General features: G+C 49.2%; 1 protein-coding gene across 4 annotated transcripts in view; it reads right to left on the bottom strand.

The window, feature by feature from the left end:
• The window catches only part of MTOR (mechanistic target of rapamycin kinase), a 2,476,747-nt gene that overhangs the window by 522,505 nt on the left and 1,932,886 nt on the right, over positions 1-21,356 (bottom strand). The window lies entirely within an intron of this gene.

The following is a 21,356-nucleotide window of genomic DNA, read 5'->3' as shown; positions in this document are numbered from 1 at the left end:
TGACGTAGAGGAAAGCGTTGTCGGCAAAAAGGCTGATCTTGCAGTGGGTAGCGCCTATCCGCACTCCGTTAATCGCTTCGTCATTTTGCACGGAGATCACCCAGGGCTCCATGACCAGGGCATAAATCAGGGGGGATAGCGGGCAGCCCTGTCTTGTACCTCTCTCTAGTGGGAAGGTCCCCGATTCCGTCCCATTCGCAACTACCCTGGCCTGGGGGGCCAAGTACAATGCCAACATCCATCCCAGCCATCTCTGACCCATCCCTACCGCGGCAAAGACCTCCCCCATGAATGTCCAGCTAACCCTATCGAAGGCCTTCTCTGCGTCGAGAGCCAACAATAAAACCCCCTTGTCTCGGGTCACCCTTGAGTTTAACACGTGGAGAGTTTTACGCATGCTGTCAGAGGCCTGCCTGTTAAGAATGAAGCCTGCCTGACCCGGGTGGACCAGACGTGGTAGGCATTTCTCTAGTAGACTTGACAGCACTCTGCCGAAGATCTTGGCGTCGAGGTTAAGGAGCGAGATGGGTCTGTACGATCCGCACTCTGCCAGGTCTCTACCTGGCTTGGGGATTACCGTGATGAGGGCATGTAGGAAAGAGGGCGGGATTGTGTCTTGATTTCTAATTTGGTTAAACAATTTAGTTAGGGGCTCCGTTAGTGTGGGTTGGAATTGTTTGTAAAAGTCAGCTGTGTACCCATCTCCCCCGGGGGCCTTTCCCACTTTTAATCTCTTAATGGCTGCCTCTACCTCCTCCGCCGTTATATCCCCCTCCAGCTCCTGCAGTTCCAACTCAGTCAGCCGGGGTAACGGGTGTTCCTCCAAGTATGCCCGGATCTACTCCACCGATTTCCCCGCCTGCTTTGTGAAGAGTTCCCTGTAGTAGTCGGCAAAGGAATCTACTATGTCTTCCTTCATGTTGCGTGCATTGCCCCCCCCGTCCATGGTAGGCCCAACCCTCCTCTCCATTCTATATCCCTTGGCCCTGCGCGCCAGTAGAGTCCCTACCCTGTCCCCTCTTTCATAATACCTCTGCCGCGTGTATCTTAATTTCTTAACCACCTCCCCTATGAGGACTGTATGCAGTGCTTGTGTGTTCGCTTACATTTCCGCCAGAAGGGCTTCCCTGTCCTCCCCATCCCGGTTGAGCCTGGCCCGTTGGGCCTTCAATTCTACTTGTATCTTATTTTCAATGAGCCCTCTCTCCCGTTTACGCCTGGAACCCTCGGATATACGTAGTCCCCGGAAGGTGGCCTTTGCTGCCTCCCACACTGTCACTATATCCATCTCCCCGTAGTCATTTGTTTCAAAGTATGCCGCCATTTTGTTTTTTAGGAAATCCCTGAACACTGGTGTCTCAAAAGCGTGCCGTTACAACGCCAGCGTGATGATCTCGGGGACAGGGGCATCAACCAACTTGCCACCAACAGCTCGTGATCAGACCATGTTATTGCTTCCACCTTTGGGATCGTAGCCATCCCGCCCGCCTCCTCTGAGGTCAAAAGCAAGTCAATTCTCATTTAGGTATAGTGCGGGGGAGAGAAGAAGGTGTATCCCCCCGGGCCCGGAGATGCTGCGCGCCAAACGTCTACCCAGTAATGATCTTTTAGGAGGGTCTGCAGCGCTAGGTTATCCTTGGTGATCCCTTTTGCCTCCACCCTTCTTGCTGTCCACCAGTCTAGTTTGGGGTCCATTATAAGGTTAAAATCGCCACCCAGTATCGTGGCTCCCTCTGCCCATTCGTCCATCACCCCGAAAATCTGGGTCAGAAACCGTATCTGGCCCGAATTGGGCGCATTTAGGGTGGCCAGGGTGACACGTTTGCCTTTGCTGGTGCCCTTGATCCCCAGGAAGCCCCCGCCAAAACCTCTCTTAGTTTCTATGTTTGTGAGATGGAATGTCTCATTCAGGAGAATACCCACCCCTTCCTTCTTCGAGCTTCTATGGGAGGCCCAGAAGTTGGATCCGATTTCCTTTCCTCTGATGGGCGATTCTTTACCTTGTTTATAGTGAGTTTCCTGTAAGAAGAGTACCATTAGCTGTTGTTTGCGGAACATATTGCTAGTCAGTGATCTTTTGGTTTGGGAGTTTAGGCCTTTGATATTAAGTGTGCCTATCCTGCCTTCAACCATATCGTCCTTGATATCGTTCTCTTTCTGTTCCTCGGTATGGTTCTGGTATGGAGCCCGTTGGAAAACATGGAGCTCTGGCTCGATCAGGCTGCCCCCTCCCTTCTACCCTTCTTAGTGACTCCATCTTATCCCTTCCATTGGTCTTTCCCCACCCTCCCCCTGTCCTGACCCCTCCCCTTCCCCAACCCCTGTTCCCTCCCTCCCCCATTCCCCTTCATTTTAAGGCGTTCGCGCTCGTCGGGTTTGGTCAACAAACCGCCAAGGACTCTACCCCAGCCCCGGGTAGTTCAAGTGCTCGGGATTCCCCTTTCCATCTTTCTGTGTGGGATGATCCCCTGCTAGCCTCGGAGCGAATGTCCGAGGTGGGATCTTTCCACCGTGACCCCCTGCTTCTGCCTATGCCATCAAACTCGGACCCCCTATGCGGATCCATTTAGCAATTTTGTTAGCCCTTAGAAAACTTCAACCAGCCCTGTAACCTTGCGGGCTAAACATGGCGCCAACGTGGCGTGTGGCCATAGTGCCTCAAGGCTCCAGCCCTCGACTCCACCAGTGTCTCCACCTGATGTTGTTAATCATAAGGGAGCCACGTTCCCGTCAGGAGAAGTGGTCTTGTTGTCACTTCAGGTGGCCCTCAGAGGTCGTAGATGGGTGTCTGGTTTTTTGAAACTTGCGGGCCCCTTTTACCTTAGCTTTGCCACTAGGCTTTTCCGGTCTCTCGGGGGTCCCGTGCTTCCTCTTCTCGGCCGCCGGGGTAGCCGGCTCGATCGGCCACTAGGTCATCCATGACCCTTTGGATATCCTCCTCAGACACCAGGTGGTGTCTCTCCCCCGACCATTCGAATGACAGGTAAAAGGGGTGGCCCCAGCGATATCCGACCCCCTTTCCCTGGAGCCATCTGGTGAGGTTGCCGCACTTCTTCCTCATCTGCAGGGTGAGGGCCGAGAGGTCCTGAAAGATAGCCACCTTGGAGTCTCCGTATAGTACATTACCAAGGTTCCTCGCTTTTTCCAGGATCTTGGCTTTGTCCATGTAATTATATAGGCGAGAAAGCACCAAGCGTGGGCCCCTGATCCCCCACCCCACCCGCACGGTGGACCCTGTCAAATTTAATCTCGCCGTCAGCTTCCGCCCCCATGACAATCCTTATGATGTCATGTACTTTGTACTCAAGGCCTTGTGGGCTTTCACCCTCGGCTTCTACTAAGCCAAAAATGTGCAGATTATTTCTCCTCTCCCTGTTTAACATGTCGCCCACCTTGAGCCGTAGTTCTTCTTCACGAAGTTGCATCTCTTGGAACCTAGCTTCTATTTGGGTTTCCAGGAGCGCTGTGGAGAGTTGGTTGTTTTCTACTCCCTCCATGCGGTCCTCTAAGGTGGTGACTTTAGTTGTAAGGTCCGCCAGTTTGGCACCCATGTCAGTCCTTATCCCACGAATCTCCTCCAGGATCATCTGGATATTGTTCTGGATAGCGCCCAGGTCAGGAGGCGGAGTGGATGGGCCCCCGGCGGCGATGTTTCCCTTGTCGGCCACAAATTGGTGTTTAGTGAGGGCCTCCTTCCAGTTTATGGGGTGCCCGTGCCGGACGAATGTCAGACGTGTCCACTATATAACCTGTAATCGTATTGGTGCTCGTGGGGGAGGGGGAAATGTGATGTTCGCGGGCGTTGGCTCCCAGGGTGAATCAAATCCGCTGAGGGCGTGCAGACCCCCCTGGGGTGGTGGTCTTTGGGCGCGTGGGCGAGGTCGCTTTGGGCTTAAAATGGTGGCAGCAGCATGGATTCGCCCCCAGGGGTAAAGGGGAGCGCTGAGTACCGGACCGTGAATTGAACATGGCGCGTGACACGGTGTCCTCTTTGGTGCTCTTTGGGGGCAAGGCCTCTCTCCAAATGGAGCTGCCCTGGGGGCCGCGTTCGTGTGGGGTGGTGTTAGGGGTCTTGGCCCAGGGGGGCCCTCACCTGTAGCGTGCGTCCTTGTGTGACCCCCAGTCTATTGGATTGGGTTCGCGCTCCCGCGACGGCCCGGACTGGGGAGAACCCCAATGTGGTGGCAGGTGAGGCCTCTGTGGCTCCTTTTCTTGTGGTGTCTCCGTTAAGTTGAGGGCCCGCTCTGGTCTGACCTGAGGATGAATGGTGTGGCGCGATACCTCAGGCCTTCTCAATGCGGTGGATGGTCCGCCTCTGATGCCCCAGGTGCCCCCCCGCCAGTGTTCACAGCAGCAGGGGTGGGGGGGCGCTCCTGCGTCGGCCCTGTGCCGCTCCTTACTGCCTGGCAATGAGGGCCCGGCAATCTCTGTTTGTTGGTGGTGACTCTGTGGCGCCGGGGACCCACTTTGGCCCCGCCTGTGAATGGCGCGATCCCTCAGGTCTTCCTGGGACAGTGGAGGGTCAGCCTCAGGTGCCCCAGGCGCCCCCCTCCAATGTTCACAGCAGTGGGGGGGGGGCGCGCTCCCGAGTTGGCCCCGTGTCGCTCCTTACTGCCTGGCAATGAGGGTGGTGGTGACTCCGTGGCGATGGAGGCTCGCTCTGGTCCCGCCTATGAATGGCGCGGTCCCTCAGGCCTTCCTGGGGGAATAGAGGGTCCGCCTCGGGTGCCCCAGGGACCCCTTTTCAATGTACACAGTGGTCAGGGGGTGGGGGGGCGCGCTCCTGCGTCGGCCCCGTGCTGCCACTCACCGCCTAGAACAGAGGGCCAGGCGATTCCCTCTCGTTGGCAGCCCCTTGCGTGGCTCACGTGTTTGGCTCGGGGGAAGCCGGGTTGCTCCCGGGAAGCGGGGCCGCGTTGGTGTGCCTCCAGGGTGCTCGGCCGGGGTGCAGGGACGCGGGGCTACAGCGCCCCTGCTGCCAGTGGTTGCTCCTTCGTGATGTGAGGCCGCCACCTCCTCCTTTCTCGGGGCGGGTGCTCACCTCAGCCCGCAGATGAGTCCCCCGGGGCCCGTGTGGAACGCGGCTCCGGCGGTCTTCACCCACGCCTTGCTCGTGGCTGTGGGGGAGGGGCCGCTGATGCTTTCATTCGATCAAACTCAGCACAGGAGTATCGTAGGAACTCCCAGGTTGGACCCTGCGGGGGGCCAAAGGTTCCCACAACTTTATCTGCAGCTCTTCAGCAGGATGGGTCCCTATCTCCGTCTCAACTCCACTATTCCCCCCGGGCTGGGTGCAGAGCTATCAGCTCAGGTGGCCATCTTGCCTGCGCCCCCTGGTGGCCTCCCGGAACCCTTTTTACCACAAAATTCACACTTGGTCTCCCTCGTTCGGGCGTGGATCCCTTTTCCACAATGTTTACACTTGGTATCCCTCGCTCGGGCTCGGACCACAGATCTCCCTCGTTCCGGCTTGGATCCCCTTTCCCCAATATTTACATTTGGTCTCCCTCGTTCGGGGTCGAACCATGTAATCTTTACATTTTACGTTTTCCTCTTAATATCAAAATCGAAGACTTTCGAATATGCGATGGGTTTTGCTGAAACCATTGCAGGACCACTTTGATTTACTTCACCCAATTTTCTTATCAATCTTCTACTTTCGTTTCTGCCACTTCTTGGCCGAATACCTTACAGAGACCTTCGATTGAACACATTCGCAGTGCTGCACCACTTTTTCAACGGTATCGCATCTTTCCTTCTCAAGTTTAAACATTCATCATTCTTTCAAATTTACTTGCGCCTTTCATCACACTCGTTTAACAATGTTCGTTCGCTGCTAAATTATACAATGTTGAGGTATTCCAAGATGGCCGCCGTCTGAGTAAAACACGCTCCTCCGAGCTCTGTCCAAGCGGGAGTTAAACGGTGACATTAGCAGCCCTGGAGAGCCGCTTGAGTTGAAAAAATTGACGGAATTGCTGCTGGGATCGGAGGAGGCGTGCCGTGGGAACCGAAGTGCGGCGCAGTCGGTGCAGAGGAGGAGGATCTGCTTGGCGGGGCCGGCCAGGCCAAAAGCCCGCCAAGGACCGCTCCCCTGGCCGTTGTGGGTTTGGTGGGGGGAGACTCCATCAGCGCTGCCTGGTGTTGGGCTTCTCTGCGGCTGCTTGCCCCGCGCGGCGGCGGGCCCTTCACCCCCCCCACCATGCCTTGGAGTGTGGTGCGGCGGCTGGGGGGTCTTGCGGGTGGCCAGCCCTGGGTGGGGCTGAGTTGGACGGCCTCCCGGACATCGATAGGTGCTGCCACGGGCCCCGGCTCCGTGACCCCGCTGCCCCCCTTCCGGCTGAGGGTGTAGCTGCGGGACGCTGCAGCTGGAGGGGGTTGTGGGCTGAGGCCGGAGAGGCGTGGTGGAGCCCCTGCTGATCCACGTGCGGTCCCCCGGGCCCGGGTAGGGGGACCGATGCACCCGCGCCATCGGACAAACTGAGAAGTAAGGAGAAGGGGGTGGGGGCAGTTAAAGGAGCGGATTGTTTCACCGGGGGTCGTCTCCCTGCCATACCCAGTGGCCCCTCAGCCGCTCCACATGAACTGGGCCCAAACGGGGTCCCCCAGGATGTATTAGACACCTCTAAAGGGGTTCTTTTAACGGTTGCCGCGGCCTGGCCCGCTTCCCCACCTGGCCGCAGTGAATTGGCAGCCGCAGGTCCAACCCGAAGGCAGTGGTTGAGGCCTGAATGCATCGCTCGACAGTGGGAGTGTCACGGGCCATCTTCAGCAAGTACGCCCCTACTGAACTGGATGTAAAGACCCAGCTGGCCTAGCGGCTTTACCCCCCCTGCTCGCAACACCTTACCGCTACTGGGAGCCCCCCATCTCCGAACAAAAACAGGACTGAAAATCCACCCACAGCCTTACTGACCCAGGGGCTTCAGTTGAGCCTGGGCGCCTCACTAGGAGAGGTCTTGGAGGGGGGGTCAAGTAGAGAGCCGGAACAGTACAGAACCTCCCTGGGGGCTAATATAATCCCGGTGATTCACGGGGTGGCACAATGGGTGCTCAACGAGAACCCAGCACGAGCAACCCTGTTCCAACACTCCGGGTGGGCAGTGCGGGGTGGAATGGAGTGAAATCAGGACTTAATTTGTAGGAGACCCTGGAGCAGTTGGACAGCCCAACGCAGGAGGCCCCCGGCGACGCAGTTAAGTCAGGGGAACCCCTACGAAGAAGGTGCATTGGATCCTACAAGATAGTCTCACCAACGTAGCGACAGGAGCCCTTGGGACGACCACTCGGGGCCATCAAAGGATGAATCAAAGCTAGAAGGAGATGGGAGGGGCTCTCTGGGGCTGACAAAGCTGTCTATGCTGGGTTGACCCCACGGAGTGCGTATGAGAAAGGAGCCTGTCCTGCTATAAGTATCGGGGCAACCAGAAGATAGAGTCTCTTTCACGGAGTGGGCACCGACTTGACCACGCCTCTTGAGATTGGAAATCCAATAGCCCCACTGAGTTCACCGCCCCCCAAAGGGGTAAAACAGATGCCAGGAACTAAGCCCAAAGGCGTTCCGCGCGGTACTCGAAACGCATAGTTAGAACACTGTTGGAGGCAAAACCGGACCAAAGAACCCCAGAGCGAGACAACAGGGGAAGGTGGCCCTCCCCATCTTACGGAAGCCCCTGTGAACATGGTGCTGAACAAGGAGGATCTCGAGGAATGCCTCCAGGGAATAGAGAACCGGTTCATGGAAGCCCTCCAGGGTCATCTGAAGGCAATAAGGGAGGAATTTCGCTCGGCAATACAGGAAGTTAAAAGAAACATCACAGGCTTGGGTGAAAGAGTGGATACAGCAGAAGCAGGTCTCTCTGAAATCGCCGAAGATTCAAAACAATCCAGCGTGCTACTGGAACAGATTCCAAGGGCCACGCATAATTTGGAACTTCAAGCAGAGGATCTGGAAAACAGGTCCCGGAGATCCAATATACAAGTTAAGGGCCTGCCTGAATCAATTGGTGACAAAGATCTAAAAGAAGCAATGAAGTTATGCTTCAGTAGTTTCCTAAAGGACGTCCAATCGGCGGACATATAGATCGACAGAGTACATAGAATCGGCTCCCCCAGAAAAGAACCGGGAGCCAGGCCGAGAGACTTCCTACTGGCGATGACCTCTTATACGATGAAGGAGGACATTCTTCGTGCAGCAAGCAACTCACAACCGGTCACCATCAATCAGGCTCAAGTCCAGCTATACCAAGATTTGGCTCTCTCGACCCTACATAAAAGGAGGCTAATGGCCCTGGTCACAAAGGCGCTGAGATCCAAGGGGATCAACTATAGGTGGATATATCCTTTTGGCCTGCAATTCCCCTGGGAGGGGAAACAGCACCGAATCACCACTTGTGAGGAAGGATTTACGCTCCTATACCTGGAAGAAGAAGAGAAACAGCTCCCCGATTCAACTCCGGCCCGCAGCCTCAGAAGCGGGAATCCAAGACAGTGGGAATGGACCTCGATCCCTCCGAAAAAGCGAGGAACAGAGGGGAAAAGGGAGGAACCAGCTAACGAAATAAATATGGTTATTCAAGAGGTTGAACTATCTTGGTCTGGTGATAGCGGAGGATGCCTCCGGGATAATTAAGCATCAACATAACGAATATCTCAGGGAACAACACTACCCTCGGACGGAGCGAGGGGATAAACCATTTTGGAATCAATGCAGGACAAACCCAGGTCCTGGCGGAACACAACTTTGTTCTGAAGGATACTAGGGGGCTGGGGGGTGGGGGCTGGGGGGTGGGGACTGGGAGGGAGGGAAGGGAAGCTGCAGGTGTATTCAAGTCCGTGGAATGTTATGGATCAGAATAGACCAAAGGAAAGGCTGGGTCAGAGGGGGATAACAAATTGGAAGGCAATGGATCAAAAGCACAACTCAGATGGCTGAAATTAATATAATCTCGCTTAATGTGCAGCGCCTCAATTCGCCGGTTAAATGTCGTTCTGTCCTGACGAGGCTCGCAGACATGCAGGCTTCAATAGCTTTTTTGCAGGATACGCACCTCCTTCCTGAAGATGAGACAAGGCTGCAACACAGGAGGTTCCCCCACCAATACTTCGTCTCTGGGGGAAGGAAAACCAAAGGGGTTGCCATACTACTTGGGGCCAATCTGATTTTTAAAAAACGGGCAATGTACCAGGACCCGGAAGGGAGATGCTTAATCGTAAAAGGGTTGATACAAGATCAATTATATACCTTAATTGCATTTTATGCCCCGAACGAGCGACAAGACTTATTCTTAAGAGAAGTCCTGAAAATTCTGGGGAGTTGGTGCGAGGGCCAGACAATAATAGGTGCCGACTTTAACTGCGTCATGGATCCCGCTCTGGACAAAACCCTTCCACCAACAACAGCAGATGAAAGAAATAGGCAGGCGTTGGGTAAGCTCTTTAGGGATCTGGATCTATGTTTATCCCGCGTATAACCAAAGTTGAAATTGAAACCCAATATGTGTCACACCATGCCCCAGTCCTAGTACAATTGGAGATGGCCCAGTCCATCTATAAGAGCCCTAAGCCTTGGAGACTGAACAAAATGATTCTGAAAGACCTGGCCCTTAGAGCACATATGGAAGAGACAATCCAGAATTTCTTCCAGGAAAATGATAATGGGGAGACAAACTGGGGAACTTATCTCACAGACTTCAGCATACATAAAGGAAAGGGAACTCATCAAAAAGAATTTGGAAGCATCACTAAAAACAGCAGAAACACAACACAAAGCTAGGCAATCCCAAAAAAAACAGGAGAGCAAGAGCCCAACTAGAAGCACACGTACCAGAATGCACTGCGCAATCGCTAATCAACATCAAACAAACTTACTATGTCCAGGGGAGCAAAGCAAGTAGGTTTCTGGCAGCAAAACTCTGCAAGCAAAACTCCCGCAATCACATAATACAACTTAAAAATTCAACAGGGGAGCTGCGCCGATCAGAGGGGGAGAAACTCAAGATTATGGAAAAATGTCATCAAGGTTTGCTAGAAAGGGAGCATCTAGACTCTCAGGCGCAAAGAGAGTATATCTCGAGGATCTCCCTTCCTCAGATCTCACAAGAAGATAACATCTCCTTGCAAGCCCCCATAACTCCACAAGAAATTGGAGATGCTATTACTGCACTAGCCCGCAACAATGCCCCATGTCCAGATGGACTGGGGAGCGGTTACTATAATACATTCTGTGCTCAACTGCTGGGCCCTCTAACACTCTTGTTTAACCACATAAGAGAATCCGGTTCAGTTACACCCGATATGGGAGATTCCACCACTATCCTAATACTGAAACCCGGGAAAGACCCCACTGATTGAGCCAGTTACCGGCCGATCTCACTGCTTAACACCGACGCTAAGCTCTACGCTAAGGTCCTGGCGACCAGATTCTCCGAGATCCTGCCCAAAATAATTCACTCTGAACAGGCGGGGTTCATAAAGGGGAGACACGTGCAAGAAAACATTAGGCGGACAGTAGATATACTGGACTTGGGAAGTAGGACAGAGCAAAGGTTCTCTATAGATGCCCTAGACCCCAGGAGAGCATTTGATAGCCTAGACTGGAATTATCTGGAGCTGGTGCTGCAGAAGTTTGGCTGTGACCCCACCTTCAGCAACTTGGTAATGGCCAATTTCAGCTGTCCATGCACGACATTCATGGTTAACGGGAGCCGCACAGCTAAAATCAAAATAAATAGAGAGACAGGGCTGTCCACTCTCGCCTTTAATCTTCGCTATTGCGATGGAGCCCATAGCTGAAATAATACGGCGGGACACTGACATACGGGGGGTTCAATGCTGATGATATAATGTTGTTCCTCGGAAATTCTGAGAATACACTCCCGAGAGCACTAGACACGTTACAGGAATTCGCCATGATATCCGGCTTCAACATAAACTTTACTAAAAATAAGCCTCTGAACATTACGGAGAGGGAGGAGGTGGTCATAGACCTGGGATTAAGATACCCACTAACCTGGGAAAAAGAGTCAATAGAATATTTGGGGATCCAATTGACAAAGAATCACAAAAGTCTATACGTGGCGAATTTACCCCCGTTGATAACACAACTGAGGGAGGACCTACACAGGTGGGACACTCAGGAACTATCTTGGTTTGCCCGGATTGCGGCACTCAAAGTGACCCTGTTACCGCGCCTATTATACACAATGAGCTCACTCCCAATAGAGGTCCCCCCCCAAATTATGCAAGGCTCTCCAGGGTGACCTGACTTCCTTTATATGGCACAAGGGGAAAGCAAGAATACCAAGAAATATTCTAACTAGGCCACCATGCTTGGGAGGCTTGGGGGTCCCGGATGTTGAAAGGTACGCCCTGGCTGCACAAATAGCACCAATGCTCGCTTGGAGGTGAGAGGATACAGCAAGGGGATGGGTGGGAATTGAACAAGGTGCGACCACGATCCCGTTGGGTGCCTTGCATGGTCTGCAGAGAGGCGACAGGGAGGCAGAGTTACGCCTACTAGAAGCAACCAAGGTTGCGCTGAAGGGATGGGACCGGGCATTGAGAAGACGGAACGTCACCCCAGGAATGGGGCCATACACCCCCATGGCGCGTAATCAAAGCTTCTCACCGGGTACACGGCCCAGGTTCTGGCAGAACTGGGGACAGGAGCAGTCGCTCTATTTGAAGGACTTCTTATGGGAAGGTAACCCGCTACTCTTTGAAGAATGCAAGCAGAAATTAAGAGTGGGAGAAGCAGATAGATATGCCTACATTCAGATCCGACTTTGGATAACGCATAGGGACATTAAGAAAGCAGCCACAAGAGAACCGGTGGGCCTGGAATTAACACTGCACGAAGGGGAGGAAGCGGGAGCGGTATCCAAGCTATATAAGCTACTAGACAAAGCTCAAATTAGCGACACCTTACCATACATGGACAGCTGGGCGAAAGATATAGGCGAACCCATCAAGGAGGAGGAATGGTCCCAAATATGGACAAGGGCACGGAAAGTCTCCACATGCACAGCGACCAGAGAAACCGCACACAAGATCTGCTTTAGATGGTATTTGACTCCTTACAGACTGCATAAGATGATCCCCAACTATCCTCCCACATGTTGGAGAAACTGCAGGGGTAAGGGGACCTGTACCACATGTGGTGGTCCTGCCCGAAGGTAGCATCGCACGGGAAGGAAATTTTGAGCCACATAAAGGATATCACAGGAAAGCAGTTACCAGCAGCACCTAGAGTCATACTCCTGGGTTCGGCAGTAGAGGGAGCATATGCGGCAACAGGAAACAACGCAACGCTTATTACCCATCTGTTAATGGCTAGAAAAATGACCCTGGCACAGGCTTGGAAAAACCCTGAAGGCCCCATAACAGCCTGTTGGTGGGTAAAGATATGGAACGTAATGGCCATGGAAAAGGTAGGGGCCCTGAGGGACGGCAAGTACCTGAAATTTCGAACTATTTGGGATCCATTCTTTGATCATGTCAGAGATAGAGAGGCATACTTCTTCAGGCCAAACCTGCTAAGAGCAATCCACAATTGAAAGCGGACGAATTAGATACAGGAGCCATGACACTACGCAGAGGTCCCTCCATTTAGCGTATAACATCGCTAGCAGCTAGCAGGAGCACTGATCCATGTCAACAAAGAGCTGGGAGGGGGGAGGGAACTGGGAGAGGGGTTGTTGAACAGTTGCAGTTAAAGTTCAGTTATTTCCTGAAACAATACTGGAATGGTGAGGCCTAAGGTTGATGTATGGCGGCAACATTCGACTAATGAATTTATTAAGCAATTTATTAACTTGTTTATTACTGTTGAATGAATTCATGAGGAATCTTATGGGTCTGTTCACCACTGCTGAGCTGGGTCTATACACTGGACAATCGAACAAGAATCTGTTTGTTAAAAATTAAGATATTACTTGTAACTAGACTAAAACAGCAATGCCAAAGACTGAGAATAATCCTTAGAATCGACCTGCAGTAAGATACATCGCGGACCTAAACAGCCCCCGTATGTGATATTGTGTTTGTACACATAAAACTTGCTAAAAGCTCAATTACTTGCTGAATCAATACTAAAATGGTAAGGTCCAAGGATGATAGGTGACCGTAATAGTTGATTCGCAGCAAGGTACACCTCTGCTTTAGACAATAGTTATGCATGTATAGCCCCTGTTTTTTCTCCTCTATTCCTTCTTCCCAAAAGGTGCTTAAGAAATTTAGAAACCCAGAGATTTATAAAAGACTAAATGAAAATCGATGTTGGATATAGAGATAAAATGCTGTATCATTTATAGTGACAAACGATGATATTAATCATTCACGAAAGCTACTTAACCTGCTATAGCTGATGAAGCGTGGACAATTTCGAATTAAGCTTTGGATGCAATTAATTGAGATGAACAGTGATGTCACTTACAATGCCCTCGAATGTACTCTAGGTTTTAATAATGCCTCAGTAAATATTTGCGGGGAGAAGAAGCGGGGAAAGCAATGAACTATAAAGATCTACAATGAGTATTTTATGTTATAACTCTTGGTTGTGGGCAAAGGACTTTCCGAATGTACCCTCATACGATGCTTACTAGATCTCAAGTTAAGTTGGACTATGTACTGAGGCGGTTAAATAATGCGGGGGGGGGGGAGGTTGATTATTGTTAATGAATTTAGGATGTGATCCATTGTTATGCTCAAGCTACAAAACCATTATATTAAAAAAAGACAATCACAAGGAGGACCTAATGAGCTGTGTTACCAATGCTGGTCTTTGAGTTATAAATTGGAAAATCTAATAAATACAATGTTGCCGCTTGCAACCCTGGCTTCAACACAGATCAGTCTTGCATTGGTCTCCCCAACTCACCGGCTGTGTCGATCTTTCCGGCGCTACTTTGTTCTTGGGGCCAAGGACGATAGCACGGTGGCTGCTGCTCCTCCCCACCTCGGTCAGTTATGCGGAAGGACCTCCGGTATCTCTGACACACAACGCAGGATTCTTCAATCTAGTTTCCCGGACTTACACTTTCTGCCGCAAAGGTTTCTTCAAAGTAATGGTTTCTTGCTGAAAAGGTCAACGGTATTTCCTTTCTTCAAACTCTTCTTGGTTTGCCGTCTTTCTCCCCTTGTTCAGCTGCTAACTCGAAACTGCTGTTCCTTTGTGTGCTTTGCCTCGCTGAGAGTGGGCTCTCGTGCTCGGATACTGGCTGGCTGTACAACCAAGCTCTGAAGTGAGGCATGGGCCAATAGGAAGATTCAATCAGAGGGTGCAGGCTTGTTCTTTTTCGCTAGGTCATGGTCAACATTCATGACTGAAGATGGTTTAGACCAAAGCTCCAGGACCAGTTACTCTACTGCCTATTTGAAAGGCAATAGGGTTTGCTTCTTCAAGCACTCATCCAGAATATCCATCAGCTCGTATTGGCCCTTGGGACATGAGGGTACCGACAGACACAAGGTAGCCACCACCTTAGCAATAAGGTGCTGAAAAGCTGCTCGAGACTTTCCCAGGGTCGGGGCCGGAAGCATGTCCACTTCTGCAGCTATGTCCAGGCCTCTTGCAACCTGAACATTAGCTGTAAGGTCCACCAACTCCCCCTGTACACCACAAAACTCCTCTGGAAAGCCCCGATTTACCTAGGTTGCAATGGATCCAAAGGAAATGGGGTTGGTCCCCTTCCTCATAAATGTGTTCTATGCAAGTCATGAAAGCACCCCTAGGGAGCAGGCATATTCTCAAGCCATGGAGGGAAACGTAGAGGCCAGAAGACCAAGGTCTGAAAATGGAACAGTATGGCCACGAGACAAGATCTTGACTGTTTTGTAAAGGCGCATGGTCGCGCGGCATATCTGTCTATCTCTGCCGGCTTGTTTCAGCACGGTGGACTCAGTCGGTGCCAGCAGGTGTTTAGATAGATTTCTAGAATCTGGTCTGATGAACAGATCTTAGGAGGGTACCCTAGTTATAACGAGCAGGGATCTCTGAGAGTTAAATCAAAACCCAATAAAGGTAAATGTGGAGAGCAGTCAAGGTTATTTTCAGGAAAGTGAGTGTGTGGTCGGAGACTCTCAATGAGACCAGGGAATATAATAGACAATAATTCAATTTAGAAAGGTATGTATAAAAATACAATATTTATTCTAGGCCTTCTGTACACACTGAAAAATGAAACTAGCAAGTGATATTATTGCACAATACTCAATAATAAACATATATATATATTCACCATAGGTGTACAAATGCATTCAAATTATTTATTCAACAAAAGGAAGTAAAATAATGCAGTAAATGATGGAACCAGTTCACAAGTGAATTTCCCAACTTAAGCAGTCGAATCCCTAAGAAGAAGGGGGGTCTTGTGCCCAAAATGTAACAGAGCCACAATGCTTCTCCCCAGAATGGAGTCTCTGAAGATACGTTCTAATTTGCTTGAGTTGATGATAGTTCAAAGGAGATATTCAAGAAAGTTACTAAGTATTCTTATCTTTCTGAAAATGCTGCCCGGGATCAATGACCAACAGTTAGTGGAATAGAAGGTTAGGAGACAAAAGGATTGTGTTCCCAATGTTATTCTATGGAGGATGGGTGAGGGGACACAGATGCACTGTGTTTACTTACCCCCTGACTCCAATTTCCCCAGAAGACTTTGTGGGTCTGTGGGGGGTGGGTCACTGAAGGTTGGATTTCCCACCATTAATTCTATTGAGAGGTGCCCAGGATCTGCAGGTGCAAGATTCTTCTGGTCAGGTACAGTAGCAAGATGCAACCCCTGGCGATGAAGATATGCAAGATTCACTGATGCAGGCCTCTTCAAGACACTTCACAGGATGGGAGAAGTAGAGTTACAGCAATGGTCTCCGCACACAGGCAACGACAGGCGTCCCTTCCAGACTTGGTTGTAGAAGCATCCTAGAACAGGATCCCTTAAATGCTGGGACGCTGAAATTTAATGGGAAGGTGACATACCACAAGCTGCTTCAATCGCGGAACTGTGACAGGTCTAGCGAGGTAGCCCACGAGAAGCTGGTCAGTCCACCGAGTGATCCAGGGACACGCCCGAAGGCTCAGGACCACTGAATCTAAGGGCTGAAACACTGCTCAGGGTTTTCAAGATCAAACAGTCCAACAGAGCTTTACCGGGCCAGGCGCAGGAAGGGGTGCCAGGCCTCTTCAGAAGTCTTCTTTGGATCTTCAGTCCAATGTTTGTCTACAAGGGATTCTTGGTTCCAACGCTGATCTGAAGAAATGGCTGCAGGAGTCCTTGTGGGCTACATCGACCCACTCAACAGAATTATTTTCCATAACCAAGCTGCGCTTTGGCAGAAACAGCAAAATGGCTGTGCTGGCTCCTTTGAGCACCACTACCTCACACCAAAACTGCGTTTTGCAACTACAAAAAGATGGCTGCACCACCTTGCCAAGCACATACTGGGAAGGATGGAACAAGGGGGCGCACTGAAAAAGCCTGCCAGTGTGTTGCTTAAATGTTCAAAATAAGGGGAGTGAAAAAGCAGCGCTGCTTTGCTGTAAGCCCAAAGTTCCCATTGAAAAAGGGAATATTTCACATTGAAAAGGATGCTGCTCTGACACTATTTTCATCTATTTTTCATCAAACTATTTTTATTAATAAGCCCTTGCCATGGCCATCCATATCCACATTGTGCTTCAGCAGAAGAAAGCATGATCCCTGAATGTCAGGCTCTGTCAGCCAAATCTGAGAAAATGAACAAAAGCTTTACTTCAGTTACACAGAGAAACGCTTGACTTTTGCTGCAAAATGTCAAAAATCACTGCTTTAAAAGAAATTCTAACTCTCTGCGCACATGTCAATCTCAAGAGACCTTGGCCTTGTACAGACTGTTGTGTACAAGAAGCTAACTATGGTCACAAAACAATGTGGAAGTGCAGATGGAAGAGACAAACCAAATTGCAAGGAAAATGCCAGCTGGCTTTACACATGGAAAAATTAGCTTTTGCAAACCAGAAAAAAAAATACCTGTTTTAAAAGTACCATGTTGAACACAAACTTGTCTGTGCTTAGCAATGTAAAGGGGTTTGTTACTGGGAAACATAGAGGGGATGTTTTATCCAACAGGTTTGTTCGATCCATGGCAAAATTAAATAAAATAAAATAAAAGGAATTAAACTGCATTGGCTGATTTTTGCAAGCTCCAGAACAGGTCTTCCCTGCTGGCTAAGCCAAGGCTTCCCCCAAAATGTACCACCATCAACTTCCAGGGCACGAAAGTGATAAATGCTAGCTTGAAAAACTTTGAATGTGAAAAGGAAGCGGCCATAAAACCTTCAATCAAACTGGGAAACCCCCATCCCCACACTGAGCTGAAGTGACAGTTGGTGGTGGCTGAATAAAAAATACGGTCCAGTGAAGGACAAAAGCCAGCCCATTTGTTTCAAAAGAAAATGTAAAAATTTAACAGTTTTAATGTAATTTTGTGGGGTGTAATTTAAGATGTTGTAGGCTTCACTGCCACCTTGGGAACAGAAATGGCAGAGAATTGGGTATTCTAAGGAAAGTATACATGAGGCCACTGCGAATTTCAATGCTGACATGCCTCATGATAATCCACACACCTGTATAAAGTTATAGAATTTTAGGCCCAATATTTCACACTAAAAATGAACAAAAATGATTAGAAGGGCTAAACAATGTCTTACAGACTGCAGAGTTGGACGTGCATGTGCTGCATAAAATAAGTAACCTGTATATCTAATTTGTTAAAATGCTACCACTGTACAAATGTGCCATTTATGGCAAAACTGGATTTTAGCTAAAGTAACTGTGGGAGAGTCTGGACACTGTAAAACTCATCATAAATCTGACAGCATGCCCTTGAAACCCAACCGAGAGCAAGGCGTCAACCTTTACCCTTGACCAATCCAGTTGTTTAGAGGCATGCTCAGCTAAGCCTGCCCCGCCATATAGTTCTATGATGTCACCATGCTTTATATAAAGCGTGGCTGACAGGACTCTGGACACACTCTTTCCTGAATTTCCTGTGCCTGCGTTCCTGATTTCCATGTTCATCTTGCCAGATTCCAGATCCCCCTGCAAAGGCCAAAGCATTGCTGACCATCCCAGCAAGGCCTCAATCCAGAGACCCCAGATCTAAAAATCCCAATAACCAAAGGGAAAGCTGTGGTGTTCTTTTGGGAAGCATCCTGAAACCAGACCGGCTTTTTGCCCACTAACTGCATGTCCGCTGCAACCCTGCCATCCAGCTGTCCTAATTATCCAGTGACCAGACCTTTGCACCACTGTCTTTTGCCAGGAGAGTCCACTATCTGGTGACCAGAATCTTTTGTGAACAGAACCTGTTGACTGTGCAAAATCCCAGATTCAAAAGTGGACTGAGTATTTTCCCCATCCCACAGCCACACATAGTCTACCCCATACTGTTCCCCTTTCTAAGTAATCCTATCCATACATTGGTAACTTGTTTAAACTGTAAGAATTCTCAGTGCATCTTGTCATTATCTCCACGGGTTAGCGCCACTTTCTTATTCCTTTTTGTCTGCCTAGATCATAAATCCTTAGTCATATTTTGAGTAATCAAATCAATTTCCGCATAAGGTAGAACACTGGAGTGACAGGGTTGACGTCGCGAATCAACCTTGGATCTAACTGTGTCCCTCTTTATCAATATAGTCTTGATAATCTAGTTTAAGTCAAACCTGTACTTTTCTCAGCTGATTTTCTTTCCTCTTTCACAGCTTCATTTTATCCAAATCAAACCCTTTTCTTTCTTGCATATCTCGTCCAGTTTCGTAGCTAGAGACATCCTTTCACCTCTATCTTATCCCTGTGATATACATCTGTCTCCCAGCTCAAAACCTGCATTGAAAATCCAAGTATTTCACCCGTTTTTCATTAAATTTGTTTGTGTCATTTTAAACGGGAATTGAAAACTAATGCAATTTTCTGACGTGTGAATTTGGCTGCAGCATGTTTTAGCTTTCCACTTGTTTTAGAATTGTATGCCTTTTGTTGATCCATTGCCTTGCAATTGCTAGTGTTTATGCCTTACTGCCTTTGTGAGAAATCATATGTGCCTCATACATTTAACCGCACATTAATTATTTGTCAATTTCTGAGTGTCATTTTATGCCATTTTCCCTCTTATTTTTTGAGGGAAGGTTGAATTTTGATTCTGTTCGCTGCCTCTTATCCCTGACTACCTGCTGCTTCTTTCCATCCACTCAGAATTTGATTATTTGTGGGTTGAGGGAACATTGCAGGGGGAAACCTTAACTTGGGTTCTATCTATCCAAATTCAAAAAGTGCTCCTATTCACTTGTGCTTTGGATGTGTTCTACTAGAAGGTTAACCAAGTGCATTGCTTCCATTGTCATTATCACCCGATTGTTGATTGCTGCCCAATATAAAAATGTGTGTGATTTTTGTGAAATTTAAAAATAAATAAATAAATATTGTATTTTCACCAACCGGCCTGGTTCATGGTCTGTCCATTGTGACTCGGGGTATTTTTAAAAGGGGGTGTGAGACGGGTCGGGTATCGGCTCAATTTTAATTCATTGAAATTAAAGAAAAAGCATTTCTAATTAGCGCCACATCGAAGGATAAGACCAAGTGTCCTGGTCGGCGTGTGACGCCCGATTGGAATTCTTAACATCCTCTTATCCAAAATTCAGGCAGAGTTAGGTCCAAGCCCACCAATGGCAAGGATCTGCACCATTCAAACCGCAGTGTTGGTACAATCTAGGACAACAACTGGTTTCACTCGGTATCCTGTAATTTTAACAAAAAAATATTTTACTAGGTAAGTTTTACCAAAACCAAAATACCAAAAAAATACCGAAAATAAGTTTAAATATACATATATATAGTGGGGGTAAGAGGTTAGAATAGGTGGGGAGGGGATGGGATGGGTTAAAAAAATTGGGAAACGGGGGACTTGGAGCAGCAAGCTCCCTAAAAAAACCTGCATCAGTATTTTTTCCATATTTTGGTTTCGGTAAAACATACCTCGTTAAAAAAAATGTGTTCAAATCACATAAAACCGTTTCACTCATGCCCCACACCATGACTATCTGGCACCACAGATGTGGAATGGGAACAGACAGTCCTACCCCCTTCCTGGGCCACACACAAAGGCATCCGTAGCCTGTGGAATGAGCAGCTTTCCTGGGCAAGTGCATGACCTTATATGAGATTTGCTGGTCTGAAAAGGCAGAAAGAAGGCAATATGGCCAAAGAACAAGTGAAAATATCATGGCATGGCCATTTTAGGGCAATAGTCCTGTTTAGTAGCAATACACAGTAAATACGAACGTGTACACTAAAAAGAATACAAAAATGGTAAAAATGTATCTGCTGGCTCCAGCTTGTCTCTAGGCACATATACAAGTAACCAAAAACCCCAAGTGTAAAAAGCTAGGGTGATACAAAGGTATCCCCATTGCACTGTATTGTAAGATGCTGCGTGCAATATTAAAAAGTCACAAAAGGTAAAAGGGAAACCTTGTCTCCCAGTACTGATAGTCTGAAGGACTGATTAGTTTTCCCAAAACAAATGAGCAAAAACGGAGCAAAAAGATAGGGGGTCCATAGAAACTGTGGAGGGAAAGTTGCAAAAAGAGAAATCTTTCCCAACAGCAGGCCGCAGCCAAAGCCGCCAACACAAAGGTCAAAATCACCAGCACCTTGGCAAAGATGTCAAGCATCTGAAACCTGAAAGCCTCCATTCCCCTGGAGTAGAGAATTGGGTGAGGAAAGGTACATGTGGAGTTGTATCCTCAGGTGTTTCCCTGGTGTGGGGGCTCCTCTTTGATGAGGAAGAAGAATGGTGTTTAGAAGGACCATCTGGAGGCCGGGATCTCTTGCAGCGCTGCTTCTTTTTGTACATTCGGACCAGAGAGTACTCTTCAGTGTGGCGATCCACGCCGGGTGACCTTGAACCGGTCTGCTCATCAATCTTCTCCTTGCGGAAAGAAATGTGAACTTCGCACACCGTTCGCTAAATGCCATGGGGTGCATTAACAGACCCTCACCTAAGAGGCAAAGGCAAATCCGGTGTGGATCCAAAACTGACATTTGACCTCTGCAGTCGACACAGGGTTTGTACCACAATGACATTGTCGTATTCGGCATAGTTGTTGAGAAATAAAATGCAAAGCGAAAACTTAAAAGAAGCGGTCTTCCTGAAATGAGCAGTGTATTTTGGGGAAAAGGAACTAAGACCATGGGGCACCGCGCATCTATGCGTACTGACTCGAACGTAATGTCCTGCATGGGGCGCATAGAGGCATCGGGCAGAGCCGGCTTGGAGTTGTGCTGCTCCCCCTGGCTTTGGGAAAGCTTTTA

The sequence above is a fragment of the Ambystoma mexicanum genome, chromosome 8 (genome assembly GCF_040938575.1).
Source record: "Ambystoma mexicanum isolate Mex_15411 chromosome 8, UKY_AmexF1_1, whole genome shotgun sequence".
Lineage (NCBI taxonomy): Eukaryota > Metazoa > Chordata > Amphibia > Caudata > Ambystomatidae > Ambystoma > Ambystoma mexicanum.
The sequence above is the reverse complement of the archived record's forward strand: the minus strand, read 5'-3'. Positions and strand labels throughout refer to the sequence as shown.